The sequence below is a fragment of the Dendrobates tinctorius genome, unplaced genomic scaffold (genome assembly GCF_039654945.1).
Source record: "Dendrobates tinctorius isolate UK_male_01 unplaced genomic scaffold, ASM3965494v1 ptg000104l, whole genome shotgun sequence".
Taxonomy (NCBI): Eukaryota; Metazoa; Chordata; class Amphibia; order Anura; family Dendrobatidae; genus Dendrobates; species Dendrobates tinctorius.
The window spans coordinates 4,259,680-4,282,735 of record NW_027361772.1 but is presented as its reverse complement, the minus strand read 5'-3'; the positions used below and the strand labels follow the sequence as shown (position 1 = coordinate 4,282,735).

The window sequence follows — 23,056 nt, the reverse complement described above, 5'->3', positions numbered from 1 at the left end:
AAATCCTTAAATTGTGACCTTTTGCAGATGAGAAAAGTCCAAAGTTCATCTAGAATAAAGGATGCCTGCACCTGTGTGGACCTAGAGCAGAAAGTAAAAGAAAGCTGAAAAAGGTAACAAGTCAGCATTTATGTATGACTAGTCCTAGTAATATTTATGTAGAGGTGTCTATTGCCTCCTGCACAGAGCCTGAGATAGATGGAGAAACTGACAGTTCTGGTTTTACACCTTCCCCTAAGGCCTCTTTCACACATCCGCTCTTTGCCATGAGTCACAATCCGTCGTTTTTTGATAAAAACTGATGCCGCTGGATCGTTTTTTTCTCATAGTATTGTATTAGCGTCGGATTGTGACGGATGGCCGCACGTTTCATCCGTCGGAATTTCTTTGTATGTCGGCCGGAGAGCAACGTTTTTTGTGTCCGTCGAAAAGTCGGACAGCAATGAATCCATCGCCGTCCGTTGTCTGCTAGAATGGATGCCTATGGGCGACGGATCCGTCGTTGTCCATCAAATGACGGAATCCAACGACGGATTCTGATTTTTTTAACTGAGCATGCTCAGTTTACCTCAGGTCACTGGTGTCAGCTGATGGGACAACTGATCCCATCATCCTACACCTACTACCACTAATTGCAGTGAGAGCAGGAGCGGCGGATGGGAGTATTCATCTGCCGCTCCTGCGCTGAATATAAAAAATAATAGAAATAAAAAAAACGGCATGGGTATCCCCCTATTTGTGATAACCAGCCTGACTAAAGCTTACACCTGGGGGCTGGTATTCTCAGGCTGGTAAGGGGCCATTGATCATGGCCCCCCCAGCCTAAAATAGCAGCCCGCAGCTGCCCAGAAAAGGCGCATCTATTAGATGCGCCAATTCTGGCGCTTTGCCCGGCTCTTCCCACTTGCCCTGTAGCTGTGGCAAATGGGGCAATAAGGGGTTAATGTCACCTTGCTATTGTAAGGTGACATTAAGCCCGGGTTAGTAATGGAGAGGTGTCAATAAAGCCCCCTTCTCACATAGATCGCTAGCGAGATCGCTGAAGCATCACCGTTTTTGTGATGCAACAGCGACCTCGCCAGCGCTCTCGCTACATGTGACACGCAGCAGCGACTGGCTCCCCCGCTGGATATCGCTGATCGTGCTCGAATGTCCTGGGCCATTTTTTCGTTGTCGGCGTCCCGCTGGCCAGCTTGCATCGCTGTGTTTGACGCCGATAAGTGACCTCGTTGGCGACGCAGAATTTAGGGATGCAGGTGGGAATCGTTTGATAAGCTGCTGTGTGACAAGGTACCAACGACCGGAGAGGTCGTTACACGGATCGCCGGATCGCTGTTGCATCGCTGAAGAGATCTGCCTGTTGGACAGCTTACTAGTGATCATTTAGCGACGCACCAGCGATCCTTTCCAGGTCGTATCATTGTCGGGATCGCTGGTGCGTCGCTTAGTGAAACGGGACCCTAAGACACCTATCCATTACTACACTTTAATCCTAGAGTTATTCAAGGGTTACATAAACACACACACAATAAGAATAAAGTCTTTTAATGAAATAAATACAGTAAACACACAGGGTTTCCATCTTTATTGTTCTCCTTATCCAATCGAAGCCCTCGATCTCCTGAAAGAAATAAAAAATAGAAAATCAACAATATACCCATACCTGTCCGGCGAACAGTGAAGTCCCACGGCGTAATCCATATCTGGGGGCTAAATACTTTACGGAAGGGAGCAGTGCTAATGCGACCACCCCGGCTGTAAAGCACTGAAGAATGTGATGCTGGGAGCGGAGGTTCGGTGACTAACACTGACGTTACTGAAGCTCCGCCCCCTCACAGCCTGACCTGGAGTGAACTCTGAAGTGTGGGAAAATCCAAGGGAAGAGGTTACCGCAGGTAATGTATGTATTCTTTCTATCTTTCCTTTCTATCTATCTCTTCTTTCTTTCTATCTATCTATCTCTTCTTTCTATCTATTCTTTCTTTGTATCTATTCTTTCTAGCTATCTATCTACAGTATCTTTCTATCTATCTATTCTTTCTATCTATTCTTCCTTTCCATTCTTTCTTTCTATCTATCTATTCTTTCTTTCTATCTATCTATTCTTTCATTCTATCTACTCTTTCTTCTTTTTATCTATTCTTTCTATCTATTTATTCTTTTGACGGATTCGACGGATCCGTCAAAACACGGTTAAAATAACGGACGCGACGGATCCATTTTTTCAACGGATCCGTTGAAAAACCGGATCCATCGCACCAGTTTTTCACAATCTGCGACGGATCCGTCGATCCATTGAGCCGACGGATTGTGACTGACGCCAAAAAACGGATGTGTGAAAGAGGCCTAAGCAAATAAATGGTGGAGCAGCAAAGGCTTCCTGAAATAAATGTGAGGAGGAGATGCAGCTGGTTTTACCTGTTGAGGAACATCATATATTCTGCTGAGCAATCTCATAAACGTTATTCTCGATCAGTAACATCAGATTTATATTTTTCATGTGTGTAAGACTCTGTTACATACATGTACTATTAAAGTTACTGAAAAGGTCTTGTCTACAGATATTTGTGTAAGAAATGAATCATTCAGTCTTAATCTAGGATTCTGGTTTCTCTCTATGCGCAGAGGACATACAGTATCATTCATAGGATATTAGGTCATTTCTGAATCAATGCATAATAAATAGACCCAAAGTCATTTCCAAGTTAATTTTTCATGTATTAAATGGATATTTGCATGCATTTAAACAACATGAAAATAATCAAGTTTGCAATTTACTTGCTTTTTTTCTATATACAGTTATTTGCTTGCAATGAGAGCTTTTATCTTACATAGCGTACAGCTTGCTGCCAATGAGATGAACACCAGAGCTTTCTGCAGCCTCCATCATACAAAATCGCCAGCCCTAGCCCCAACATTGTCAGTTTCCAGAGCAGTATTGTTATTCATTACTCACTTGAGCCATGCTTGTTCAAAGGTACTGTTATCTCTACTTGCAAATATAGTGATAACTGTGAAGACTAAAGGGCATGTCACACTAAGAGATATCGCTAGCAATATCGCTATAACTAGTGACGTTATAGCGATATTGCTAGCGATATCTCTGTGTCTGATACTTACCTACGACCGGCTCCCCCGCTGGTTATCGCTGATCGCGCTAGAACGTTCAGGACTGTTTCTCGTCGTCAGCTTCCTGCGGCGCTTCCTGCTGTGAGGACGAGCGACGCGTGGAGCCGGGCGGGAGGACGCAGGATCGCCTGGTGTGACAGGTAAGTAGCGATCCCCGTCCCCAGCGATGTCGCTAGTGAGATCTGCCTGTGTGGCAGCTCACTAGCGACCACTTAGCGATGTACCAGCGATCCTGACCACATCATATCGCTGGTCGGGATTGCTGGTACATCGCTAAGTGTGACAGTACCTTTAGGCCTGGATCACATTGTGCTATGGCAATCCATTAAACGGACACGTTTTTAAGCAGCACTAACGCATTGTAATGGACATTTTAACGCACCCATAGACTTCCATTAGTGTAACGCATCCTAACGTATGTCAAAATTGGCATGCGTTTGCAAAGTTTCGTTATTTTGTGACGCACCTTCCAATGCGGACAGCAGCGTTTTCGGGGCCAGTGCAGTGAACGCACAGGTAATGGAAGCATTATTTATGCCATAGAAGTCTATTGCAAATGCAGGCAGACGCAAATCAAGCAAATTATCCAAATTTAACTCTGCGTTGGATTGCGTTCATGAGGGTTTGCCATGTGGTCATGTTTCAGGAAATATCATTTCAGCCATTTTGGAGCATACACTCTACAGTCTGAAAACCCCAGCTACACTGTGTGCACCGTGTGACCGACCTGAGTCAATGTAAGTACAATTATATATGTATATACATCCTTTGAGTGTGTAGTGGCCAGCCGATGTATGTGTACTAAATGTATGGTTTTGTATGTACACAGCTGTCAGATACTGAGGGATCTACCCACAGCAGCGTGTCTACCACCTCCTCCTCTGAATCGGTAAAGTCATGCCATTTCGAAAAATCCCCAAAAAAATTTTGTGTGGCTCTCTAGTGTATTGAGGGGGATTCATGTCCACTTTCTGTGAAAATCCTTCTTTACATTCTATCACCTCGTATGGTATTCTGCATAGTTTAATCAAGTTTTTATTGGAAATTTTAGGTATCTTCAGAGCCAAAGTAAACCAGGCCACCCCCCAAAAAACAAGTGAATAAACCTACCATAAAGGTACATGCAAAAAATATTGCCTTTTTGAAATAATTTGTGACATCAATCATAATTTTTTTTCTTTTCTAAATTGAAGGTTCCAACGAAAAATAGAAGAAATACCTCACCGCCTTGGCGCGCTGCATCACCTCCTGACGCAGTGGTAATTATCACACAAAGTCTAGATTTTGAAACAAAATTTTTTTTTAATTTTATTTTTAATAAACAGTATTGAAGCAAAACATAAACGAAGAAATTAAACACCACAAAATGGTTGATGTTTTTCAATTCTGGATGTTCAGTTGTCGGCCACTTTGTTACAAGCGTTAGCTTGTTTATATGACAATGTAGAACACATCTTTGAGTGTTGGTGTTTCTATTGAAGGAAGGTTGGAAATGTTATTTTTACAGGTGGCACTCGGACGTGACATCTACAAGATTGATTCTAGGTCTCTTGTCTCTACTTGTGTGGGTACCGAGACTTCAACTACAGGATCAGTGTTTGTACTTTTGGAGGCCACTGGGATGTCATTGAGGTCCTCCTCACTTACTTGGGTCCCAACGGTTTTATATTTGTGGATTTGTGGATGAAGCTTTGCTGATCCAAGCTTTTCCCTAATAAAATCCACTAATCTCCTTTTTACAGTCTTAGAAGGTTGTTTAGTCATCTTTATAGGACTTCCCTTCCTGAATGACAGGGGCAGCCTCTCAATCAGCCCCACCTCAATTTGTACCAGTTCCAGGTCACTTGGTGAATCGTTGCTTGGTTCTTCCTTTGCTATTTCAGCAGCAGCATCTGGTGGAACATCATAAGGCTTGGTCGAGTTCTCCCGTTTCTAGAACCGTTTCCATGACCTCGCTGGGATTTTAGTCTCTTTTTCTGAAGAGTCAAAGATGTCATCAAATGACCCAGCCAGCTTGTCTCCGAGCATGAAACATCCAAACAGGTTCCATTTCCCATCCATCATTGCTAATGCATGGGATGGAGCAGGTAGATGGTAAAAGATCGTGTTCATTTTCAGAAAATCTGAGCAGAAATGAAATTTGTCTCTCAGCAGTATACGCTCTCCTCTCTCCTTCTCTCTCCTACAAAACCCTCAGAGCAGTTCAGGTAGAACACGGAACTATAAGCAGTGACCTGTGACATCACAATCTGATGTCATGACGACATGGCTGTAATATCACAGTAGGCGTCATGACATTCCGAGGACATGATGTGGGTGGAGCTGTAATAAACAATGAACGGCTGCATTTAAATCGGCGCTTTTTCCATTCTTACATTTTCATTTAATATGCAAAAAGAATTATTATGTCTCCTTTATACCCCTCACTTAATAAACAAAAAACTTAATCTCCGATGTTGCATATAAATATAACATTAGAGCATTTTCCCATGGGGTAATAGACCACGGCCTGTCTTTATTACCTAACACCATATGCTAAAAACAAAATCCAATCAAAATGATTAATTACAGATTTAATAAATCGCAATAATAGCAATAAGCTCAGCCATAGGCTCAGGCTGAGGGCTCAGACTCATTTGTGTTTAGAAAATCGGTCTAATGTTGGTCTCGGAAAGTCGAATGAGTGTCATACAAGTTTTCTAACTTATCAGTATGCAATGTGTTTTTCGCATAATTTTTCAATTTGCAACCAGGATGTTATTGTAGGGCATTGTAGATTTCTAGCCCTATCTAAACCCCTTTTTAAAAAAAAATGTGTGATGCTGAGTGCATCCATATATTCCTGGTTAAATACATTTTAGAATATACACTCACTGGCCACTTTATTAGGTACACCATGCTAGTAACGGGTTGGACCCCCTTTTGCCTTCAGAACTGCCTCAATTCTTCGTGGCAGAGATTCAACAAGGTGCTGGAAGCATTCCTCAGAGATGTTGGACCATATTGACATGATGGCATCACACAGTTGGCGCAGATTTGTCGGCTGCACATCCCTGATGCGAATCTCCCGTTCCACCACATCCCAAAGATGCTCTATTGGATTGAGATCTGGTGACTGAGGAGGCCATTTGAGTACAGTGAACTCATTGTCATGTTCAAGAAACCAATCTGAGATGATTTGAGCTTTATGACATGGCGCATTATCCTGCTGAAAGTAGCCATCAGATGTTGGGTACATTGTGGTCATAAAGGGATGGACATGGTCAGCAACAATACTCAGGTAGGCTGTGGCGTTGCAACGATGCTCAATTGGTACCAAGGGGCCCAAAGAGTGCCAAGAAAAATTCCCCACACCATGACACCACCACCACCAGCCTGAACCGTTGATACAAGGCAGGATGGATCCATGCTTTCATGTTGTTTACGCCAAATTCTGACCCTACCATCCGAATGTCGCAGCAGAAATCGAGACTCATCAGACCAGGCAACGTTTTTCCAATCTTCTACTGTCCAATTTCGATGAGCTTGTGCAAATTGTAGCCTCAGTTTCCTGTTCTTAGCTGAGAGGAGTGGTACCCGGTGTGGTCTTCTGCTGCTGTAGCCCATCTGCCTCAAAGTTCGACGCACTGTGCGTTCAGAGATGCTCTTCTGCCTACCTTGGTTGTAACGGGTGGCAATTTGAGTCACTGTTGCCTTTCTATCAGCTCGAACCAGTCTGCCCATTCTCCTCTGACCTCTGGCATCAACAAGGCATTTCCGGCCACAGAACTGCCGCTCACTGGATTTTTTTTCTTTTTCGGACCATTCTCTGTAAACCCTAGAGATGGTTGTGCGTGAAAATCCCAGTAGATCAGCAGTTTCTGAAATACTCAGACCAGCCCTTCTGGCACCAACAATCATGCCACGTTCAAAGGCACTCAAATCACCTTTCTTCCCCATACTGATGCTCGGTTTGAACTGCAGGAGATTGTCTTGACCATGTCTACATGCCTAAATGCACTGAGTTGCCGCCATGTGATTGGCAGATTAGAAATTAAGTCTTAACACACAGTTGGACAGGTGTACCTAATAAAGTGGCCAGTGAGTGTGTATATATATATATATATATATATATATATATATATATTGCAACTTGCAGCTATGGCCGCTATTAACTTGACGCTCAGTGCTACTGAGCAGCTACTTTTCTAACTGTAGGTATGGGATTGGCTGTCCGCCCGTTATTGCTCCGATTAGGCGTCACATCCACTCCTCTTCCAACGACCTATAAGAGGCATTTAGTCCGTCTGTATTTGAGGCTATGTGCACACGTTGCTTATTCTGCTTTGGAATTTTCCGCGCAGAATTTACTAAATCCGCAGGTCAAATGACCTGCATTTTTCCTGTGGATTTAGTGCATTTTTTGTGTGGTTTTACTGCATGTTTTGTGCGGTTTTCCCCTGCGGTTTTCCACCTGCGGTTTTCTAGAATGGAACAGGTGGAAAACTGCAGCAAAACTGCACAAAAGAAGTGACATGCTGCTTTTTTCATTCCGCACCAAATATGCGTGGAAAAAAACGCAGCATGTGCATTGCGGATTTTGTTTTACATAGGCTACAATGGTACTGTACATCACATGCAGTTCTGCTGCGTATACGCAGGGCCAAATCCGCTGCATATCTGCAGCAGAATCCGCACCGTGTGCACATAACCTTACTAGTTTTATTCCACTGATTTCACCCACAGCTCAGATGAGAATACAGGTGGCTACCCTGACAGATACAAAACTTTTAACAAGTCAGACGATCTGTCCACGCAGCGTGTGAGTATCTGAGTACTTGTCAGAGGTGAACCATGGGAATGCTTTATGCAGGCATACAGTGATATAATGTATGTTGCTTATTGCTTCCAATAGTAAAAAAAAAAAGTATCCTCTTTTTTTCTGCAGGCTCAGACTACACACATGGTTTGTTTGTAGTCTGTTGCCATGGAGAAATATTGGCCTACACAGCAACTGTATGGTAATATCTGCTCTTGTCAGTTAGCAGTTAGGCTGGTTTCACATTCGCGCTTTTTAAGCGCACGCACGGCCGGGGGTAGCTCCGCCCCCGAGCCGGCTCTCTGCCCGGCGTGCCCGCCCCTTCCTTGTAGCGCCGCCTCCTAGCGCACAGCGGCGCCTGCGATCGGCGCACCCTATCTTTAGCATAGGGTGCGCAGATCGTGCGCAGGCCGTGCGCTAGTTGCGCTTTGACCTGCGCTGCACACTTTTGACGGTGCGCCGTGCGCGCCAAAATCAAACTTAAAAAGCGCGAATGTGAAACCAGCCTTAGTATTAAGAAACCTTAAAATTAATGTGAAATTGACAACCCTTAGCCATTGTGTCATCCTTGTAATGGTTGAGGAGAGGAGAAGCCCTGCACAGGTTTACCCCACTCATGGGTTAAAAAAAAGCTGTGAAATTCCAGGTTGTGACATAGCAAAGCTCAAAAAATGTCAGGGATGGGGGGGAGAATACTTTTGCAAGCCACTGTACATAAAATTCAAAAGTTCTGTTCCTCTTGCTCTGTAAACCGCACCCCTGAAGCCAAACGCTACCTGTAAAGGGTGTCCAGGTGGCCTGTATAAACGATTGATGATGGCAGCTAGTTGTTCTTTTTGTTATTGTGGAGTTGGCAGTGACAGTAGCAGGGTGTGTATATATATTCCATGAGTTGGAAGCAGAGGTGTACATACTTTACGCTCACTGTCAGTACACCAATGACCGATTTAGTAGTAGAAGCAGCCGCAGCTTCGTACATCACTCATCAGTCAATTGATGTATACATTATATAGGCAATTACACAAATAATTCTACGGCACTGAAAATTTGCAAGGGAAAACACACCTGGCCTGTTTACTTGTAAAGACTTTCTGCTGCACTAAATAAAGTTTGTGTGTTTTCAACTGCAAATTTTCAGTGCTTTTTATTGAACCGTTGAGTGTCCACCATATTATTCCAACTGCGTAATTGCCCTGACAATTGGAGGCAGCAGAGCTGTGTCTCTTGACAAACTGGTGGCAGCGGTGGGATCTGCGTGATCTCTCTGGTGTCATCCGTGACAAGTTTGTTTGGGGACAGATTGAAAGTCTTTTCCCAACCTAAAAGTTTAGGGAGAACCGGTCTCACTGACCCTAAGCCAAAACATTTAGTGTCACTATAATCAGATCAATAGATTTGCAGGTTCTCAAGCAGTCCAAGCAATGGGTATCTCTAAATTATAGTTCTTTGAAAAAGTATTTATACCACATGAACTTTTCCACGTTTATTCATATTACACCCACAAACTTATTGAGATTTTTTGTGCTATACCAACACAAAGTAGCAAATATGTGTGAAGTGTAAAGGACATGATACATGATTTACTAATTATTTTACAAAAATAAATCTGATATCTACCATCTGGTAGCTAGATTAAAGCCCCAAATCATACGAGCATAAAGCCAAAAGTACTAAAAAATCAAGTTTTATTATCCAAAATAAAAATATTTGCATAGATAAAATATGATACAAGAAAGAGTACAGGAACAAAAAGTAAGTGACATACTGACTCCGCAAAGCTTACACATATTGCTGCATGGCATGGCCATAGGGAATCATTACAAAAAACAAGCGCATTAACCCTTTATAACAATGCCTCCAACCACTAAAAGAATCTCCACCAGAGATGTGCCTAATATGAGCTCCAGATAGGAATATAGCGCCCTGCACATAACTAATAACATATGGTATGCGTCCATTAAGTTGCCATGTACACTTTACCTGGATCCTGGCAGCATATGAAGGTAAAAATAAACTGGGAGTCCTGTCACTAGACCCCGACGCGCACATTTCGCCCTGCTTCATCGGAACATGCGTGTCGGGGTCTAATGACGGGACTCCCAGTTTATTTTTACCTTCATATGCTGCCAGGATCCAGGTAAAGTGTACATGGCTACTGTCACGATGACCCGTCCTGTAAGACGCGACCCGCAGGCCGGTAACTGTAAACAACAAGACGTGGCACGTGATACTGTCCTGTGTGACACGGACCGCAGGCCGGTAACTAAAACAACGAGACACGGGGAAAGGGGAAACAGTTACAACGGTGGGCCCTGCGATAGGGAAAGGGGAAGTGGAGACCTCCTGCACACCCCTGAGTCAGTGTCCCTAACGCTCCTAACATTCCCTATGCCGGTTCTGCACCGGGCGCCGATCAGGAACACCCTACACCTATCCCTTGCTAGGGAGCTGGGTGGCGCAGGCACTGGCCCCACCGCTGTACTAATACACACTAAGGAAAAAACACAAACAGGGAAACACCACTTAGCTTTACTCTGCTGCACTTGCTCCTGGCAACATTGTCCACCACCAGAATGCAGCTCTCCTCCTGAATCGCTGCCACCAAGCTCTGTCAGAGCTACAAGGAAATCCCCTATGACTCCTTCCACACCAGGGCTAAGACAGTGCTGCAAGGAACGCTCTCCAGCTCCTTCTTCCACCAAGGATGGTTGAAATGAACACTATCACCAACCCTGATTGCAACACCTGTGACTCTTTTATAGCAGAGCCAGAGCAATCACACCTGCATTATAATCATCATGTGCACTTAACTAAAGAAACCAGAGTGCAATGACGCTCACCACCACCGGGGGAAAACTTAGAACAAACGACACCACAGTGCAATAATCCTAATGGCCACCAGGGCAAAAACCAAACTTAAGCGCAGCTTAAGAAAAAAAAAGTTACCTGTGCTTTTTATCAGTCCTGATCCAGCATGGATCATGAGAGCTACTTAATGGACGCATACCATATATTATTAATTATGTGCAGGGCGCTATATTCCTATCTGGAGCTCATATTAGGCACATCTCTGGTGGAGATTCTTTTAGTGGTTGGAGGCATTGTTATAAAGGGTTAATGCGCTTGTTTTTTGTAATGATTCCCTATGGGTGGTTTTATTGGGCTATTGTGGTCACAAAGCAATATGTACTCTGGGGTATTCAAATCATGCAGGTTTACAACCTTTTTATGTGTCAATTAGTCTTGTGAGTGCCATGTCACTTGCTATGCAGCAATATGTGTAAGCTTTGCGGAGTCAGTATGTCACTTACTTTTTGTTCCTGTACTCTTTTTTTCATATTTTATCTATGCAAATATTTTTATATTGGATAATTAATAAAACTTGATTTTTTAGGACTTTTGGCTTTATGCTCATATGATTTGGGGCTTTAATCTAGCTACCAGATGTTGGATATCTATTGTAATTTTTGAGCTAATTTTGCCAATGAGTTTGGCAATTGGGTAATTCAAAAATAAATCTGAATATGGTGACGTGCATTTTTATTCAGTCCCCTGTTGTCTGATACTCCTAAATAAAATCCTGAGTGAACAATTGCCTCCAGAAATCGCATAATTAGTAAATTGAGTCCACCTGGGTGTAGTGTAGTCTCAATCCTTACAGGACATCAAAGAATATGTTAAAAACCGGAAATGTTAGCACGCTTGGGGGTGACAGTGTCTGTCAGGGCACAATGGGTTCACCGCTGGTCATATCACCAGGACAAACACTCAGCTCCTAAATGTTTGATCTGTTGCACCTCGTCCAAAAGTTGTAACCGTGCAGATGGTAGAGCGAGTTGTAATGGACCGGTTTGTGCTCTCCCTTACAAGACCGATGCAGACTTGGGTTGCCCAGGGAGATCCCCGCAATGCTGAGGACTTGGTCGGACTAGTCAAAAGGTATTAGGGGTTTGAGGGTTGGTTGAGGAGGCAGCCCAGTTCATTCCATGGGTCCCATAAGGCACGGAAGCTAAAAAGGGGGTGGGGCTTCCAAAATCCAAAGGCAGCAGTGTAGGTTATGCCACGGGTCTCATCAGAGGATCTAATTTTCTGGAAATGTCATGGTCCTGGTTATATAGCTGACCGTTGTCTCCTGACCACTGAGAAAATGGAGTGTAGTAGGGGACAACGATGTTCATACTACGCATATCCGGCAAGCAGTGTGGACTGTCCACCTAGCGAGAGGCCACAAGCTAGTCCCATAAAAGTGATTGATCTGAAAGTGACTGAACTACTAGACTCAGGGAGTTTGGGGACTCTCATGAGGGCCACATTCCCTCTCCAGCTAATCTCTATGAAGAAGGCATTCACAGAAATGCTAAAGACTCACATGGAGCCCATTATATATGGATCAGCATATGGGGTCCATCATATACTGGAGCATGATATGGGCCCATCATATACTGGAGGATCATATGGGGTCCATTATATATATAAATCATCATATGGGGTCCATCATATACTGGAGCATTATATGGGGCCCATTATATACATAAATCATCATATGGGGTCCATCATATACTGGAGCATTATATGGGCCCATCATATACTGGAGCATCATATGGGGCCAATCATATACTGAAGCATCATATGAGGCCCATTATATATGTAGCAATATATGGGGCTCATTCTGTAAGGAGGATTGTATGGGGCCCATCATATACTGGAGTATTATATGGGGCCCATCATATACTATATGGAGCATTGTATGGGGTACATTATGTAATGAGCCTTATATGGGACTCATTATGTATGGAGCAATATTCTCTATGGAACATTATATGGGGTCCATTATTCTGTATGGAGTATTATATGGGGCACATTAGTATGTATGGAGGACTATAATCAATCAATCAATCAAATTTATTATCGCCAAGTACATATTACATATATACAAGGAATTCTTTGTGGCAAAGAGGCAACATAATATATAACAACAGATACAACAAGTAACATCTAACAAGACAGATACAGTATATAGTCTACACATGACGATTTAATTGTTGAACAGAGAGTGGATAGAAGCTGTTCATATGGCGGTTGGTGCTGCATTTGGGGACTCTGAAGCGACGTCCTGAAGGGAGTAGTTGGAATGAGGAGTGTCCCGGATGAGAGGGATCGGATGAAATTTTCAATGCGTGGGATCGAATACTCTTATCATAAAGATCCTGGATTTTAGGCAGGGGGGAACCTATAATTCTCTCTGCTGTTCTAAAAGTCCTTTGTAAGCGGTGCTTGTCATGCACAGTGGCTCCCCCATACCAGACTATCAGAGAGGAACAAATCACAGATCTGATGACAGCATTAAAGAATAAGATCAGCAGATTCTTAGACAAACCATATCTTTTCAGCTGACGCAGGAAGAACATCCTCTGTTGTGCTTTTCTTATAACAGCATCCACGTTTTTCCCCCATTTAAGATCATGAGAGATGATAACACCAAGGAATTTGGTCTCTGTGACCCTAAGAACCACTTCGTCATGGATGTAGATTGGAAGTATCTCATGTTGATCTTTCCTAAAATCCACAACCATCTCAGCAGTTTTTTTAGTGTTGAGTACAAGATGATTGGCTTTACACCAGTCACATATTCTTTCCACCTCACTCCGATACAAGTCTTCAGCATTTCCCCTGATGAGACCAATCAGTGTCATATCATGGGCAAATTTCAAGATTTTTACAGAGTCTGCTGAAGAGATCCAATCGTTCGTATAGAGAGAAAACAGTAACGGGGACAAAACGCACCCCTGAGGTGCCCCGATGTTTGTGACCAAGGTGTCCGAAGTGAATGGTCCAACTTTTACACTCTGTATCCTGGCTGTCAGGAAGTTATAAATCCACAAGCATAAGTTGAGAGGGACTCCAAGAGCTACCATTTTCTTATGAAGTAAATTCGGATCACTGGTATTGAACGCTAAGCTAAAGTCCATGAAAAGAATCCGGACATATGAGTGCCGTTCATCTGTATGATCCAAAATGTACTTCAGTGCCAGATTGACAGTGTCGTTTGCCGAACGATTCTCCTTATAGGCAAACTGAAGCGGGTCCCATAGCTTCTGCGTGAATTTTATCAGGTAGAACATTATAATTCTTTCGAAGACTTTCATAGCTACAGATGTGAGTGCTACTAGTCTATAGTCGTTCAACTCAGAGGATCCCACTTTCTTGGGGACAGGGATAATTGTGGAATTTTTCCAACACTGAGGTACAACGCACTCTTTCAGTGACACATTGTATATATTTGTCAGTATAGGGGCAAGCTGGGTAGCACATACTTTCAGACACATTGGAGATACACCATCAGGGCCAGGTGCCTTTTTGACCTTAAGTCCCTTCGGGATGCGTATCACCTCTGCCTCGGAGATCACTACTTGGGTGTTGCACAATGAATGATCTATATATGAACAGACTGAGGAGCTTAGAGATGAATAGCCACTGTGTGTAGAGCTTGCCTCAAATCTGCAGTAGAATTCATTTAACTCTGCTGCCAGACTTCTGCAAGAAATTAGGACTATCCACAATTTGCATAGTTTCAGGCGCTCTCAAAACACATTTGCTCAGAGCAGCCTATCACTTTCACTAATCAAAATCATTCTATGCGTAAGTGTTGTGATAAAACACTCCGGGATCGCCTTTGCTGGGGTCAAAGGTCACGTGCGTTCAGCAGGAAACTCAGGCGCAGAGCTGGGATTCGGGTATAACTGACACTGGGTCAGGTTTATTAACGGTGAAAGCAATGCATAAAGGAAATAAAACATAAAACAAATCCTTGCCTGTACGGCACTAACTAAACAAGGTACAACCTAACTACCAACTGGTGGGCTTCTCCCGTCCAGCCAAACCACAGTTGCAGTGGGCACTGCTTTCACTCACGTGTATCTCTCACACAGACAGGCTCTCTATGTTCCCAGGCTGAGACACTCACACAACCACCTGGCATCCTTTTATATCCGCCTCCCATTATTCATTAGTAACCAGGTGCGATACTGACCAGACTAGGCCACATAGGAAAGGTATCTGGGCGAGATATACCTGCCCTCATCCACTATTCCCACATGATTCTCACATATCCCCCCCTCTGCTCAGACCACTCCGGTCGAGCAATGACACCCGCCAAACAGTGCACTCGGGACAGGGCATCTGCATTCCCCATCTGTACCCCTGGGCGGTGCTCCACCGTAAAAGTGTAGGCCTGCAGGGCAAGGAACCACCGGGTCACCCGGCTATTCCGTTCCTTGTTCAAGTGCATCCACTTGAGAGGGGCATGGTCAGTGATCAGCCTGAACTTTCGGCTCACCAGGTAATATTTGAGGGCCTCTAGAGCCCACTTAATGGCTAGGCACTCTTTTTCTATGACTGCATACTTTTGCTCATGTTTGTTCAGCTTCCTGCTGAGATAGAGGACTGGGTGTTCCACTCCGTCCCTCATTTGTGACAGTACGGCCCCGATACCGGTATCAGAGGCATCCGTTTGTGCCACAAAATCGCTGCACAAGTCCGGAGTCACCAGTACTGGTTGAGAGCAAAGTGCCCGTTTTAGGCTATGGAAGGCTTCTTCAGCCGCTAAACTCCATTTAATCATGACGGAGTCTTTCCCTTTTGTAAGATCCGTCAGGGGGGTAGCGATGGCTGCAAAATTGGGTATGAACCGGCGATAATAGCCGGCGATCCCCAGAAAGGCTTGCACCTGCTTCTTGTTGACAGGTTGCGGCCAGTCCTGAACCGCCTGAATCTTATCGAGCTGGGGTTTAACAATACCCCTCCCAATTACATACCCCAAATACCGGGCTTCTTCTAGCCCGATGTGACATTTCTTGGGGTTCGCGGTTAGACCTGCCTCCCACAGGTTGTCAATCACAGCTTGTACTTTCTGGAGATGAGTCTCCCAGTCCAAGCTGTAAATAACAATGTCATCCAAATAGGCTGAAGCGTACCGCCTATGTGGCCTCAGGACTCGATCCATCAGTCTCTGGAAGGTCGCCGGTTCCCCGTGCAGTCCAAATGGCATATACACATACTGAAATAATCCTTCCGGCGTAGCAAATGCCGTCTTTTCTCTGGCAGCCTCCGCCAGAGGGATCTGCCAATACCCCTTTGTTAGATCTAGGGTCGTAATATACCGGGCTTTTCCTAACCGATCTATTAACTCGTCGACCCGGGGCATAGGGTAGGCATCAAATTTTGAGACCGCATTCAGTTTCCTGAAGTCATTGCAGAACTGGATGGTGCCATCTGGTTTAGGAATTAGCACAATCGGGCTGGACCATGCACTGTGCGATTCCTCAATGACTCCTAACTCTAACATTGCCTTCACTTCTCGGGAAATGGCTTCACGGCGCGCTTCCGGGAATCGGTAGGGTTTTACGTGAACTGTGACACCAGGTTCCGTTACGATGTCATGTTTCATTGGCGTAGTCTGCCCGGGTTTTTCTGAGAAAAACTTTTGGTTGTGAAGTAGAAACTGCCTGACCTCAGTCTTTTGCCGCTCCGAGAGAGTCTCTGCAACCCATACCTCCGGTACGGTATGCGAGCAGACGGGACGGGCCAGCTTCGCTGACAAGGCAGACCAATCTTTCCAGGGTTTTATCAGATTTACATGATAAATCTGTTCAGGTTTCCGTTTACCTGCCTGGTATACTTTGTAGTTTTCTTCACCAACTCTTTCCTTAATCTCAAAGGGGCCCTGCCACTTTGCCAGGAACTTACTGTCCACCGTGGGGACCAGGATCAACACCCTATCTCCGCGTGCAAACGTATGGATCTTGGCGCCCCTATCATAGATTCTTTTTTGGGCTCCTTGAGCCTGCATCATGTGTTCTTTGACGATAGGCATAACAGCCGCAATACGGCCCTGCATTTGTGTGACGTGATCTATCACCGTTTTAAACGGAGTGACCTGACCCTCCCAGGTTTCTTTTGCAACGTATAACAGTCCGCGAGGACGTTGGGCATTCAATAAATCGAAAGGCGAGAATCCCGTGGAAGACTGGGGTACTTCCCTGATGGCAAAAAGCAAATACGGAAGTAAATAGTCCCAGTTCTTCCCATCCTTGTCTATCACCTTTCTCAGCATCTGCTTCAGAGTTTTATTGAACCGTTCGACCAACCCGTCTGTTTGAGGGTGATACACGGATGTGCGTAACGGTTCGATTTGTAACAATCGGCAGAGCTCCTTCATTACCCTGGACATAAAGGGGGTCCCCTGGTCGGTGAGTATCTGTTTTGGTTTACCGACCCGACTAAACACATGTACCAGTTTCTTGGCAATCGTCTTGGTGGCCGTGTTACGCAAAGGGATGGCCTCTGGGTAACGAGTGGCATAATCCAAGATGACCAGGATATGTTGGTGTCCACGTGCAGACCGTGGAAGGGGCCCAATTAAATCCATCCCAATCCTCTCAAACGGGACTTCAATAATAGGTAGGGGTACCAAAGGGCTAGAGACCCGGGGCTTAGGTGCAGAGGCTTGGCAGTCAGGACAAGACTCACAATATACACGAATATTGTGATGCATGCCTGGCCAAACAAAACAGTGTAATATCCTTTCGGTAGTTTTCTGGACTCCCAGGTGACCTCCCATCAAATGTCCGTGGGCCAGGTCCAGCATCTGCCGCCGGTAGGGTTTTGGCATGACTAATAGTTGCACCGTATCTTCCCCCTTTTTCTCTATCTGATAGAGTAAATCATTCTCCAGAACCATGTAAGGATATGCCAGCCTAGAGCCAGGTTCTACGGGTACCCCATTTATCACTTTTACATTTGTCCTAGCCTGAGAAAGGGTAGGATCCTTTATTTGCTTGCTTTGGAAGTCATCTTTCTGAACTTCTAAATACGGCAAACGGGGAGGTGGACGGCTGTCGGCCTCCTCCTCTTCCCCGGTCTCCTCCGTATCACCTGTCTTGACTGAAAACGGGAACTGCAGGTCATTTCCAGCAGACTCTTCCCCCGAGTCTTCCGGGGAGACCTCTTCCAGGGGTTCGGGACTCACACGCACACTGGGAGAAGAATCATGTACACAATTACCCTGGGGTATCAACTGATTCTCCCACAATTGCCAGAAGTGGGGAAAATCCCGGCCCAGGATAACATCATGCAATAACGCCGGGACGAGTCCCACTTTATGTTGCACAGACCCATAGGAAGTAGTAATGCATATGACCGTGGTGAGGTACGAACAGGTGTCTCCATGCACACATGTTGCAGAAAATTTGTCTGATGGTCCAGTCGGGGCTGACACCAGACTGGCCTTCACCAGAGTCACCACACTTCCCGAGTCTAACAATGCCACCACATTTTTCCCATCAACAGTTAAATCACACAAGTGTTTTTCCACCTCCTTTTGACCAGCATTCACACTCACTACCCGTGCAACCATAGACATGCGGTTTTTAGAGTCTGTGACGTCGCACTGCATGGGTTCAGTAGTGAGCGGACAGTTCGCAACAATGTGTCCCATCTCTTGGCAGCGGAAACACCTAACGGGCCCCTTGCTTAGACCATAGTTCGTTACTCTCGGCCTCGCAGTGCGGGCTGTCCCGTTTTCGTCCCCCACTGTCTTTTCCTTCTCCCCTACTCCCTGGAACAGTCTTACCGGTTCCACGTGGAGACGATATAGAACGAGGTGGGGTAGCGTCGTCTCGGAGTCCTTCCGCCACGGAGTAACGTTCAACCAGATCCACCAGTTGATCTGCCGTCGTAGGATTTCCATGGCTTACCCACTTCCTCAGGGCTGGCGGTAGAGCTGTCAGGTACTTGTCCATGACGACTCTCTGGATTATCTCTGGCGCTGTCAACACCTCGGGTTGTAGCCACTTCTTCGTCACGTGGATCAGGTCGAACATCTGTGACCGCGGTGGTTTATCCGGCTGATAAGTCCATTGATGCACTCTCTGTGCACGGACAGCGGTCGTCACTCCCAGCCGGGCCAAGATCTCGGCTTTCAGTTTGTCAAAGTCCTGCGCAGCTTCAGGCTCTAAGTCATAATAAGCCTTTTGGGCCTCACCGGAAAGAAACTGGGCAATCAGGCCGGCCCATCGTGCCTTCGGCCATTGTTCTCGCACCGCCGTCCGTTCATACGTGGTCAGGTATGCCTCGACGTCATCTTCGGTCGTCATCTTCTGCCAGTACCGACTCACGTGAATCACTCTCGACTCTGCTTCCAGGTTAACCTCAGGTAACCTTGCCAGGCGCTGCGCCACCTGCTGGAGAAGCGAACGATCGGTAGCTGTCATGTCCACCAACTCGTTCAGCTGGGCCATCATCACCCGATTAGCTTCTTGCTGGACGGCGGTGGACTGTACCAGTGCTTTCACCACGTCCTCCATGCTCATGCTTCCAACGTGATGCCCGTGTTCTCCACCACAATGTGATAAAACACTCCGGGATCGCCTTTGCTGGGGTCAAAGGTCACGTGCGTTCAGCATGAAACTCAGGCGCAGAGCTGGGATTCGGGTATAACTGACACTGGGTCAGGTTTATTAACGGTGAAAGCAATGCAAAAGGAAATAAAACATAAAACAAATCCTTGCCTGTCCGGCACTAACTAAACAAGGTACAACCTAACTACCAACTGGCGGGCTTCTCCCGTCCAGCCAAACCACAGTTGTTGTGGGCACTGCTTTCACTCACGTGTATCTCTCACACAGACAGGCTCTCTGTGTTCCCAGGCTGAGACACTCACACAACCACCTGGCATCCTTTTATATCCGCCTCCCATTATTCATTAGTAACCAGGTCCGATACTGACCAGACTAGGCCACATAGGAAAGGTATCTGGGCGAGATATACCTGCCCTCATCCACTATTCCCATATGATTCTCACAGTGTGCATGAATAGCCCATTCACTATCTCCATCCATCCCTCACTCCCTCAAGATGGCTGGACCATCATTGTAAATACATCACTGTAAATACACACCTGTACTTTGTATCCCCCCCACCTCATTGTAGATTGTAAGCTCTCACGAGCAGGGTCGTTTTATTTTGCTTTAATTATTGTATTGTTAACGTTGTTACTTATGACTTGTGTTTTGAATCTGTTAAACTGTAAAGCGCTGCGGAATATGTTGGCGCTAAATAAATAAAGATTATTATTATTATTATGTCTGGTCTCTGAGATATTGATATCACTCCTGTAATGTATGACGTAAGTGAAATCTTTGGCATTGTACTATACCTATATTTCTTACCTGTGCATCTTGAATTGTGGTATGTGTTAAAGGGGCCCCCTCTCCTCCTGTCCTGGTATGTGTGGCTCCCCCTGTCTTGTCCTGCTATGTGTGGCTCCTCCATCCTGTCCTGCTATGTGTGGCTCCTTCGTCCTGTCCTGCTATGTGTGGCTCCCCTGTCCTGTCCTGCTATGTGTGGCTTCCCCTGTTGTATGCATGGCTCCCCGATCACGAATTACTCCCCGGTCCCGCATGGCTCACCAATCCTGCATGGTTTCCCCGATCCCGCATGGCTGCCCCAGTCCCGCATGGCTCTCCTGGTCCCGCATGGCTCATCCCCGTCCCATCATTGTATGCATGGCTCACCCCCCCCATTCCTATTCACCCTCCTTGCGCCGTCACTGCATCTCTGTTGTCCAGGCGTTGGCAGCTCCTCCTGTGTTCAGCAGTCACGTGGTACCGCTCATAAAGGTTATGAATATGCGCTCCATGCCTATGGGAGAGGAGACGCATGCATATTCATTCATTCATTCATTACCTTAATGAGTGGTACCATGTGATCGTTGAGCACAAGAATAGCTGGCAGCACCAGGACGGAGATACAGTGACGGTTCCAGGAGGGTGAGTATGATGTCTTCTGTTAGCCGGCAGCTGCAGCTGTCACTGTGCCACAGCCGCTGTCTCCTGCCGCTGCTCCGCCTCTCCCCCTCCAGCTTTCTGGACAACGACTCATGTATAAGCTGAGGGGGGGTGATTCCAGCACAAAAAAATGTGCTGAAAATCTTGGCTTATACATGATTATATACGGTAGTTTTTATTGCATAAAAGCGGCAAAACATAAAAAATTCTATAAATGAGGTATTGCTGTAATCTTACTTTATCCCGAAGAATAAAACTGCCTTATCAATTTTACTACACATGAAACAGTATGAACGCCCCCACAAAAGAAATTAATGAACTGCTGGTTTTTGTTCATTCTGCCTCCCAAAAATCGGAATAGAAAGTGATCAAAAAATGTTATGTGCCCGAAAATGGTACCAATAAAAACGTGAACTCATCCCGCAAAAAACAAGACCTCACATGACTCTGTGGGCCAAAATATGGAAAACTTATAGCTCTCAAAATGTGGTGATGCAAAAACTATTTTTTGCAATAAAAAGCGACTTTTAGTGTGTGACAGCTGCCAAAAATAAAAACCCACTATAACGCCTCTTCCACACATCCTGATATTTCCAGTACCATAACACACATAGATGACATCCATGTGTGTTATGCGTATTCATGTGTGCTGGATGTTGTGACCCATGCTGACATTAAAAAACTGACATGTCAGCGTGTTTTGCCCACGGACACACGGTCCATGGAAACACTCTGACATGTGCACAGACCCATTCACTTGAAAAGGCAAATAGCGCTCTGTTCCTCCCAAGCCTCTCTGCATGGTTAAGTAGCACTGTACAGCCACCTATGGGGTATTGCCACATTCAGTAGAAATTGTGGGACAAATTTTGCCATTTTTACCCACTTCTTGTGTGAAAATGTAAAATCTTTGACTAAAAAAAAATTTTGGTGGTAAAAATGTAGTTATTTTGTTCTCACTGCCCAATGGTATAAAATTCTGTGACACACCCATGGTGTCAATATGATCGCTGCACCCCTAGATGAATTCATTGAGAGGTGTAGTTCATAAAATGCGGTCAATTAGGGGGGGTTCTGCTGTTTTGGCACCTCATGGGCTCTCTCAGTGGGTCATGGAACCTGCAAACCATAACAGTAAAATCTGGCGCTCCTTGACTTCTGAGCACTGTCATGTGCCCAAACAGTGGATTACCCCCACATATGGGGTATCAGCGTACTCAGTGCAAATTGCACAACAACTTTTCGGGTCCAATTTCTCCTGTTGCCCTTGAAGAAATAAAAAATTGGGGGCAAAAATATCATTTTTGTGAAAAAAATATAATTTTTTATTTTTAAGGCTCTACGATATAAACTTCTGTGATAAGTTCATTAGGGGGTCTAGTTTCCAAAATTGTGTCACTTTTGTGGGTTTTCCACTGTTTAGGAACATCAGAGCTTCTCAAAACGCGACATGGCGTCCGATCTTAATTCCAACCAATTTTGCGCTGAAAAAGTAAAACAGCGCTCCTTCCTTTCCGAGCTCTGCCATGCGCCCAAATAGTATCTTACCCCCACATATGGGGTATCAGCATACTCAGGACAAATTGCACAACAACTTTTGGGGTCCCATTTCTCCTGTTACCCTTGGGTAAATAAAAAAAATTGGATCTGAAGTAATTTTTTTGTGAAAAAAGTTAAATGTTTATTTTTTTTTAAACATTACAAAATTTCCTGTGAAGCACCTGGGTTAATAAACGTCTTGAATATGGTTTTGAGCACCTTGAGGGTTGGAGATTTTAGAATGCTGTCAATTTGGGGTATTTTCTATCACACAGCTCTAGCAAAAATTAAGAGACCACTGCAAAATTTTCATTTTGTCTGATTTTTCCATTTATAGGTATATTTTTTGAGTAAAATGTAAATTGCTCTTTTATTCTATAAACTACAGACATGTCTTCGAATTTCCAAGCAATACATTTTGTATTTATTTTCAGAAAATGAGAAATGGTCAAAAAAATGCAGTGCTTGACAACCTCAAAAAATGCTAAGAAAACAAGTTCATAATTATTTAGAAACAACAATTTTGTTTTAACTCAGGAAGAGTTCAGAAATCAATATTTTGTGGAATAACCATGATTTTTAATCACACCTTTCACGCGTCTTGGCATACTTTCCACCAGTCTTTCACACCGCTTTTCTTCTGCAGTTCTGCTTTGTTTGATGGCTTGTGATTATCCATCTTCCTCTTGATTACACTCCAGAGGTTTTCAATGGGGTTCCGGTCTGGAGTATAGGCTGGCCATGA

The 23,056-nt window shown here is 44.9% G+C and overlaps 1 long non-coding RNA gene across 1 annotated transcript; it reads left to right on the top strand.

The window, feature by feature from the left end:
* The first annotated feature begins 3,799 nt into the window (after positions 1-3,799).
* LOC141100448 (uncharacterized) lies at positions 3,800-4,388 on the top strand. Its single transcript, XR_012234695.1, has 4 exons — positions 3,800-3,866; positions 3,959-4,018; positions 4,181-4,246; positions 4,323-4,388. It is a non-coding gene; the product is annotated as an uncharacterized lncRNA (long non-coding RNA).
* Positions 4,389-23,056: the final 18,668 nt, after the last annotated feature.